The sequence below is a fragment of the Symphalangus syndactylus genome, chromosome 14 (genome assembly GCF_028878055.3).
Source record: "Symphalangus syndactylus isolate Jambi chromosome 14, NHGRI_mSymSyn1-v2.1_pri, whole genome shotgun sequence".
Classification (NCBI taxonomy): Eukaryota; Metazoa; Chordata; class Mammalia; order Primates; family Hylobatidae; genus Symphalangus; species Symphalangus syndactylus.
Genome location: NC_072436.2, coordinates 83,070,862 through 83,080,168, shown reverse-complemented (window position 1 = coordinate 83,080,168; position 9,307 = coordinate 83,070,862). Strand labels below are relative to the sequence as shown.

At 42.2% G+C, this 9,307-nt stretch overlaps 1 pseudogene; it reads left to right on the top strand.

Annotated features, from left to right (window-relative positions):
• Positions 1 to 5,905: 5,905 nt before the first annotated feature.
• LOC129462534 (actin, cytoplasmic 2-like) lies at positions 5,906 to 7,009 on the top strand (annotated as a pseudogene).
• The last annotated feature ends 2,298 nt before the right edge of the window (positions 7,010 to 9,307 follow it).

Here is a 9,307-nt window from a genome sequence, read left to right as displayed (position 1 = left end):
GTTGCTTATTATAACTCTAAAGCCAAATATACTATTACATTTAGTGAGATGTCTGTGGAGATGGAAATGAAACCATCACAATTCTCACTATCACATGAAGTCGTTTTTTACTTCTCTTCCAGAGATTAGCTTGCCCCCACATCTTTATGCAAAGGGGTAAATGTCATAATAAAGAGGGACAAGCAAGATGTGTACACCAGGTACACAGAATGTTCTCCGTGGGCGGATCAGCCTAAAAGGTGGAGATAACTGGAGGTGAAGGGGAAGCTGAGTGGTATGCAAAGTGGGAGGGAGGCCAGACAGAATGAAGCCTTTGACCTTGGAAGAGCTGAGTACTAGCGAAGTAGAGGGAGGGGGAGGGAGAACGGAATGAGGAATTCCTTGCTGTAATATATTCGGGTAAAAATGCGGCTGTCATCTTGAGCTACAAGTTAGAAAGTTATTACTTTTAATATGCCACTACCTTAGGCCTATACTGTTATGTAAAAGAAAAATAACCTTGTGTGACAGTTTAACATTGATCGATGTGCCTGCCAAATGCAAAGAGATAAATAAGCAGGTGATGAATAAACAGCACTTCAAGTAAAGACATTACGCTGCATGCATAAAACGGCGCCAGGCACCTAGGAGCTGTGGGTGGCCGAAGGTTGGCCATTTCATGCCCACTCAGTAAAGCAGACTTAATCGCTTCCAATATTTTCTGTTAAAAAGCACGCTTAATGAGCCAATTTCACAAGCCCAGAGAAACTGATTATTATCTCTGAGTTCCAACAGAGTTGGTTGTTTTCCAAGAGCCAGGTTTTTTTTTTTTTTTTTTTCTTGACGGGATAAAAAACCTTTTTTAGAAAGAGAGAGAGGGGCGTAGGAGAGAGAGCAAGAGAGAAAGGGAGAGAGGGGCAGAGGGAACGACCGAGCCAGCAAGAGGGCACAAGAGAGCCAGCTGGCAGGGAAGAGACGGCCACTAGATGGCAGTGTTACCCTGTCGTCGGCACCCGGCCCGGGCTGGGAACTGGACAGGCGCATTCGGCGGAAACGTGGCACGGTGAATAACGCTGAGAGCTGCGCCTGGAGAGTTCAGACCCGAACCTCCGCCCTCCTCGGGCCTTTTGTCCACAATTTTTCCATCCTCCAGCCCATACAAGGCGAGGAGACAAAAGGGGCAGTCCCCGAATGGCCTCCCTCTGACAGCCCAGGGCTCTGATTCTTCTATGCAGCCTTCTTTCACAAAGTACAGGGGTCCGTTCGTCTGGTTAGACTGAGTTCTTCCTGTTTTCTTTTTCTTTTTTTTCTTTTTATTCTTTTTACCCTGGGAGGCTTGCAATCTCTGCATCCCTCACAGGACTAAGCATCTGCTTCTCAAGGTATGGAAAATTCCAACAGGATAAACCTATCTAGTTTTTCACCATGTATTTACTTTAGGGCAGGTTCTTTTTTTCTTGCCTCTTATTTTGCACACTTTTTTTTTTCTACTTTCAGTAAAAAGTGTGAACAAAAGGAATTTACCCCCAAAGGAAAAGATTGGGAGTAGGCAAAGGGAGAGAGCACCCCTTAGGAAGCCAGCTGTCCTTCAAAGAGTTTCATTATGTATCTTCCTCCAGCTACACAGCAATGTGGTGAACGCCACAGAAACACAGGGTTATTGTCACCAACTGCAGTTATTCAATTGCCACTAGGAGAGAGGACCCAGCAAGGAGACCTCAGCATATAATTAACTCGGATATTTTTTAAAAATTGAAATGAACTGTTGTTAGGTTCTAAATTGAGATGCAAGTTAATTATTTATGAATATTCATACAAAACTTGAACAATTTCCAAACTTGGCCTTTAGTTTCTCATCAGTTAACCAAATAGTTGATGTGTATTTTTTCTGTAAGATAATTTTCTCTTAATGTGCACTGGAACTACCAACTTCATTAAGATTTTTGAGATTCATTTTGTGTTGTGATTAATCAAAAGGGAATGGACTTTAGTAACAGAAAATAAAATGTTCATCTCTTTTACTTATAGTCATACATAAGAGGAGAATGAAATGACACTCAGCAAAGATTAGTCAGTTATGGTAAAAAAAAAAAAAAAAGTAGCATATTTGAGGAACATTCAGAAGAAGCAGATCAATGTTCTGTATGTGTATGGGGGAAAAGGAGGAGGGGTAGGGAGTGTTTGGGGAGTGGAAGGTGGCCATAGATATGAAACCACTGAAAGAAGGAAGGTACCCAACTCCCGGGAACGTATTCCAGGTAATGATGTACCTGTGATGGGTTCAGGATATGCTTCTCCCAAATATGGCACCTTGGCATTTGAGAAAGCAGAAGCAGGACAGTCGCCCTTACTTTCTTCTCACCTTTCTCCCTTAGAGCAGGTCATAAAGCCTAGGAAGGTCACTCTCTAACCTTCTCCCACACTTCTCCTCTGAAGCACAGCAGAAGACCCTAATTCCAAAAGTATCCTCCCTTGACCTGGAGGAAAGGAACATTCTTATTCCTGGAGACAGAGGGACACAGAGAAGGATCAGAGCAAACAGGCCTTGCTAAGCTCCCCCCAGTTTATTACCATTAGATCACATTTCCTTTGTCTTTGCATACTTCCTCACAACTGTTCGCTCTTCATCAAACCTAACCGTACCAATTTACACGTTTACCTGTTTCTCTGGGCATTTTCCGTATGAAGGCTCCCATGTCATACAAAACTTATATTAAGCAAATTTGTATGCTTATATCTCATTAATCAATCTTTTGGTGTAGGAGCCTCAGCCATGAAAATAAATTTCTTTTGCCCTAAAGTGGCCACTATTCTCACTCACTCAGAACAGAAAGCTCCTATATGTCCACAAGTTCTAGTAGACTGAGGCCCAGTCCACTCTCCACATTTACACCTCTTCCATGCCCCTGCCACAAAGCCAGCTATCGAACCAGAAAAACTCATCTCTGCTGAAATAGTAACCAACGGCCACGCTGGATTTTCAATTGACTGCAGCACTTCGTCCCTAAAGAACAGCCAGCTATTCATTAGGGCCTCTCTAAAGGAAAGTTAAAATTGAGGACACACTGGATACCTCAGTTACGTCTGCCATTAAAGACAAAATGCAGCAAAACAAAATACAAGGATTAAAAAGACATTTCACAGATGCAATTAACTGACAAAAAACCCATCCCATTACACGCCAGGGACTGCACTGGACACTGCAGGCAGAGCGCTAAGTATCATGTGTTGCCCTCAAGTAGCTCACTGGCTGGTGGCTCTCACATGGCAATAGAACAGAGAAGCACATGGTGCCCAGAAGCTGGTCCCCACCCTGACCTGTGGGAGGTCCTGAAGGCTATTTATTTATTTATTTATTTTATTATTATTTTTTGAGGTGGAGTCTCACTCTGTCTCCCAGGCTGGAGTGCAGTGGCACGATCTTGGCTCACTGCAACCTCCACATCCCAGGTTCAAGCAATTCTCCTGCCTCGGCCTCCCAAGTAGCTGGGACTACAGGCGCATGCCACCACACACAACTAATTTTTTGTATTGCAGTAGAAATGGGGTTTCACCATGTTGCCCAGGTTGGTCGTGAACTCCTGAGCTCAGGTAGTCCGCCCACCTCGGCCTCCCAAAGTGCTGGGATTATAGGCGTGAGCCACCACGCCCTACCCCTGAAGGCTCTTTCAATTCAGAGAAAATTGCGGGAGGGTAACTTAGTGTCCTAGGGCTGCCTTTAAAAATCACCACATACTGGTTGGCTTTAAACAAAAACAATTTATTATTTCACAGTTCTGGAGGTTCCATGTCTGAAATCAAAGTGTTGGCAGAGTTGGCTCTTTCTCCAGGCTCTGAGAGTATCCACCGCATGCGTCTCTCCTAGCTTCTGGTGGCTGCTGGTCCTTGGCATTCCTCAGCTTGCGCAAACCTTACTCCTGTCCCTGCATCCGCCTTCACTTGGCCTTCTCCTCTGTATGTCAGGGTCTCCGTGTCTCTTTTCCTTTTCTTATAAAGCACCAGTGACATTGCATTTAGGGCCCACCCTAATCCAGCATGATTTCCTCTTAACTAATTACATCTGCAAAGTGTCCAATGAATGAATGGATAAACTGTGAGACCTATATGTGTATGAATGTAAACACACACATGCATATACATAATGGAATATTATTTAGCCTTTAAAAAGAAAAGGATGCCATTTGCAACAACATCGATGAACCTGGAGGACATTATGCTAAGTGAAATAATTCAAACACAGAAAGACAAATACTACATGGTATCACATGTGGAATTTTTTTTTAAGTTGAGCACATAGAAACAGAGAGAACAGAATGGGTGGTTACTAGAAGCAAAGAGAGAGAAGTAATTGGGAGAAGTAGCTCAAAGGGTACAATGTTGCAATGATGTCGGAGAAGTCTAGAGATCTAATGGATAGGATGAGGACTAGAGTTAATAATCTTGTATTGTGTGCTGTAAACTTGCTAAGAGAGATTTTAGGTAGTTTCCCTTACACACACAAAAAAGGAATTATTTGAGGTGATTGATATGTTCATTTGCTTGACTGTGATAATCATTTCACTATGTGTATCAAAATATACTGTTGCACACCTTAAATATATGCAATTTTAAAAAGACTTCCTAATGAGGTAACATTCTGAGGTGCCTAATATACGTGAATTCGGGAAAGACACTTATTAACCCAGTTTAGGGACATTTCAAGCAAGGATACCAGATGACTGAAAATATCCTAAGACCTTCAGGTGGTTCCTTAAAGTTATAGGGCAATATGCAAGGCAAATGAGGAGAAAGAGTTGGAAAGAGGCTAAAACAAACCAAAAAGTATCTCTTGTTAGGTATTAAAGACTTCGGATTTTTCACTGAAAGGTGGTAAGAAAAAAACAGGTGGATTTTAAGCAGGTAAGTGTTAGAAACACTACTACCACCCTGGCAGGAGTGTAGATATTTGGAAAGAAGGCAAATTAGAAGCAAAGATACCAGTTAGAACATTGTTGCAGTAATGCAAGCAAGATAAGACTTTACAATAACATAGTGCTTGTGAGGATGAAACAAGAAAACATATGTGAATTTTTTAAAAAAATTATAATTGACAGAATTTGAGTGGATAAGATTAACAAAACACGTGTTGTTGAAGAATGAACATGATGAAAGCTGATGAGATTCCCAGATTTAACCCAGAAATCTGGCCTGAGCAACAAGGTTGATCATCATGTCATTAAGGAAAGTTGGTAATCCATTTTTAACAGTAAGCTGACTTGAATATATTAGAAATTGGTGTGTGTGTATGTGTGTGTAAGTTGTATATGATTTTGTATAAGAGAGGCTGGGACAGAAATGCAATTTTGGAGGAGGAAGCCTCAAATTGGATTGAGCTCCCTGAAAAGGTGAGAGTAGCTGCCCAAGATGGAAGAGAGAACTGGAAGAAGCAGGGGATGGATCTCAGTGCCAGCACTGAAGAGAATTCACAACGGGACTGAGAATGTCAAGGAGGGAATGCAAGGGAAATCTTCACGCAGTGACTGAGGCCTCCTCTCCTGACACTTGGCTGTAAAGGGCAATGGAGGCACAGGGCTGGTTGTATTGGGAATATTGGGGGAAAAAAAGAAGGATGCTATTGAAGAATAGGATGATGCTTTTGTTCCTTTGTTTAAAACAAGAGTGAGTTAATCCGTTTTATGTTACAGATATGAAAAGTCTTCATAGAGGAAGAAGATGAAGGGGCAGGATAAAGAAGGAATAGTCAAGAATGTAAGAGAAGGAAATCAAGAACAAGAGTTGAGCCTTTCTCTATGCCTCTAAAACAAACCCAGCAGTGGGGCCCTGGTTGTCTATCTAAAAGTTGTTGGAAGAAAAGCATAAGATAATGATGTGGCTCACTCTGCAAATGGTCTACGCTCCACCTCCCCGCTCCTCCATCGATCTCACTGAAAGAAAAGATTGCTGGCTCGTCATTGATAGTGGCTCTGGCATGTGCAACGCTGGCTTTGCTGGGGAAGATGCCCCGTGAGCCGTGTTTCTCTCCATCGTCAGGTGCCCCTGGCACTACGGTGTGATAGTGGACATGGGCCAGAAGGACTCGTACATGGGTGACAAGACCCAGAGCAAGCCAGATGCTGACCCTGAGGTACCCCATCCAGCACTGCATGGACACCAACTGGGGCAACATGGAGTAGATCTAGTACCATACCTTCTACAACAAGCTGTGCATAGCCCTGGAGGAGCACCCCGTGCTGCTGAGGCCTCCCTGAACCCCAAGGCCAACAGAAAGAAGATGACTCAGATCACGTTTGAGACCTTCAATACCCTGGCCATGCATGTGGGCATCCAAGCTGTAATGTCCCTCTGTGTCTCTGGGTGCACCACTGGTATTGTCATGGATTCTGGAGATGGGGTCACCCACACAGTACCCATCTATGAGGGCTACACCCTCCCCTAGCCATCTTGTGTCTGGACCTGGCTGGCCGGGACCTGTCCAACAACTTCATGAAGATCCTCACGGAGCACAGCTACAGCTTCACCAAAACAGTCGAGAGGGAGATCGTGAGTGACATCAAGAGAAGCTATGGTATGTTACCCTGGACTTTGAGCAGGAGATGGCCACCACTGCATCCTCCTTTTCCTAGAGAAGAGCTACCAGCTGTCCAACGGCCAGGTGATCACCATTAGCAATGAGTGGTTCTGATGTCTGGAGGCACTGTTCCAGTTCTGAAGATTATGCTAACTTAATAAAATAAAAATAACCTAATAAGTCCACCACGAAGTATGATGTGGACATCCACAAGGACCTGTACGCCAACATGGTGCTGTCCGATGGCACCACCACGTACCCAGGCATCATGGGCAGGTTGCGTAAGGAGATTGCCACCCTGGTACCCAGCACCAAGAAGATCACCTCCCCGCTGAGTGCAAGTACTTGGTGTGCATCTGTGGCTCCATCCTGGCCTCGCTGTCTACTTTCCAGTAGATGCGGATTAGGAAGCAGGAGTACTATGAGTCAGGCCCCTCCATCATCCACTGCGAATGCTTCTAAATGGACTGAGGGCAGTTGCTTGTAGCATTTGCTGCATGGGTTAATTCAGAAGTATAGATTTGTCCCTGGCACATGTATACACCTCATGCTAGCCTCATGAAACTGTAATAAGCCTTTGAAAACAAATTTGTCCTTGAAGCTTGTATCTGATAGCAAGACTGGATTGTAGAACTTGTTGCTGATTTTAACCTTGTATTCAAGTTAACTATTCCCTAGTCATTTGTTTAATACCCTGTACATACCTTTGATTTCAACCTTTAGTACATGTGGCTGGGTCACTTCATGGCTGAGGAAAGAACATGCTTGCGAGAGACAAGTCCATGGCTTGGTGAGCCTGAGTAGCCAGTAGTCTCCGATCTGCAGAGGGTATTAAAGTGTCATGGCTGAATGTCATGGGATTTCCCTAGAGGCTGGCAAGGGCTCCTGAACCAGTTGTCATTTCTATCTTGCCGGTCTCTCAGGGTTGGAAAAGCCCAAGCTGTAGGATCCCACTTCCTTTCTTACCTGATGTTTTCCTGCCAGAACACCATGGACTGTTACTTGCCTTGAGTTGGAAGCATTTTGCACTTACACCTGTAAATTTATTCGTCCTTTAAATTTATGTGAGGGTTTTTTGTACACAATTCTTGATTCTTTAAGACATGATAACAGACTTTGGTTTTCTACTGTTATGTGAGAACATGAGGTCCCAGCAACACATCATTGTGTAAGAAAAAATGAAAGTGCTGCCATAACCAGAAAAAAAAAATAAAAGATAATGATGTGAAACCACTTTGAAAAGTGGTTTCAAATATATTGGAATAATGAAAATGCAGTTACTATTAAAACAATGATGTTTTCAGTGATGTGCTGCTAGGTGTGCATTAGGTTATTTTTATTTTATTAAGTTAGCATCATCTGCAGAACTAGGAGGGCAAATGTAAGCCTGCTCGGCTAGGTGTGGCTATTCTGAGACTCATCATGCCCCAAACTGATCCCACACAGTAAGATTTTTTTCCCACAGGGAAAGGGAAAGCATTTGTAGCTCTGGTGTGCTTCAACAGTTTTCATTTCTCCAATATGGAAATCATGGCATATGATACCAAAATTGCATTATCCAAACCCCATTGCAAATATGTTCTCCATATTTTTATCAGAAATATTAAAGTTTCACAAACCCACCAAGTGGTACAATGGATCAACATTCCTCTTCCTCTTTCATATTAATGGATTTTACTGTGTCCTATCATAATAAACAAAACACCAATATAATACTTAATTAATAACTAAGCTTAGGCCTTCAGCATTTTCCAAGATCTCTAAACAATGAAGATATAGCCACAAACAGCAATTTGACCTACTAAAGAGATTTTGAAGAGGGACAAAAAGAGCAGTATTTCCACTTTAGACAGAACACTTCATTAAAAACAATCCTCAATAAATATTGAAACAAAGGTACTTCTTTTTCCTTTATCAGCAACCCCCTCACCTTTTACTCATTGGTATGTTCAATGACCAGTGTGTTTGAAGTACTTATACCTACTCATGTTCTTTCTTGAGTGCTCAAAAAGATGATGACAGAACAAGGTTCTCAATTACAATAAATAGAACACTACACATTTAGTACATGCCAGAAAAATGGACTGTAATATTAAATCAAATGAGATCAAAATTCAGTTCGATTCAGAAAAAAATATGAAGCACCAAGCTAAGCATCAGCTCTATTATTTTGCCAGTGTGTAAAAGCTATATGTTGATATTTAATGAATGCATGAGGAAAGTTTGTATCAAAATACTAAAGGAAGGCTAGTACAAGGCACATGGTTCTTATCAATGGGAAAACACCAGAAACTCTTACATGTTTCATCAAAATTCAAAACGTTTTACAACATGTTCGAACTAGTCTAAATAGATTCCCTGTTTTTGGTGCAAATTCAGAAAGAAGTTATTTCTTAGATCTAAGATTTAAACTACTTTGGAAATAAAACATGAAGGTAAGAGGGTTGCCAAAAGTGCATATATATAGGAAAAGACAGACAGCTGCCACTCTCATTGACCATTAATCTTACACATTCTATATATAAGTATAGAAAAACTCAGTCTCTTTGGCATTTGGAAAATTCCAATAATGGACATAATTAGAAATAAAAAGGTAAAGTAACTTAAGGGTGGCCACATCACAATTTTCTTCTTCTTATTATTATTATTTTGAGACAGAGTCTTGCTCTGTCACCCAGGCTGGAGTGCAGTGGCGCGATCTCGGGTCACTGCAACCTCTGCCTCCCGGGTTCAAGCCATTCTGCTGCCTCAGCATCCCAA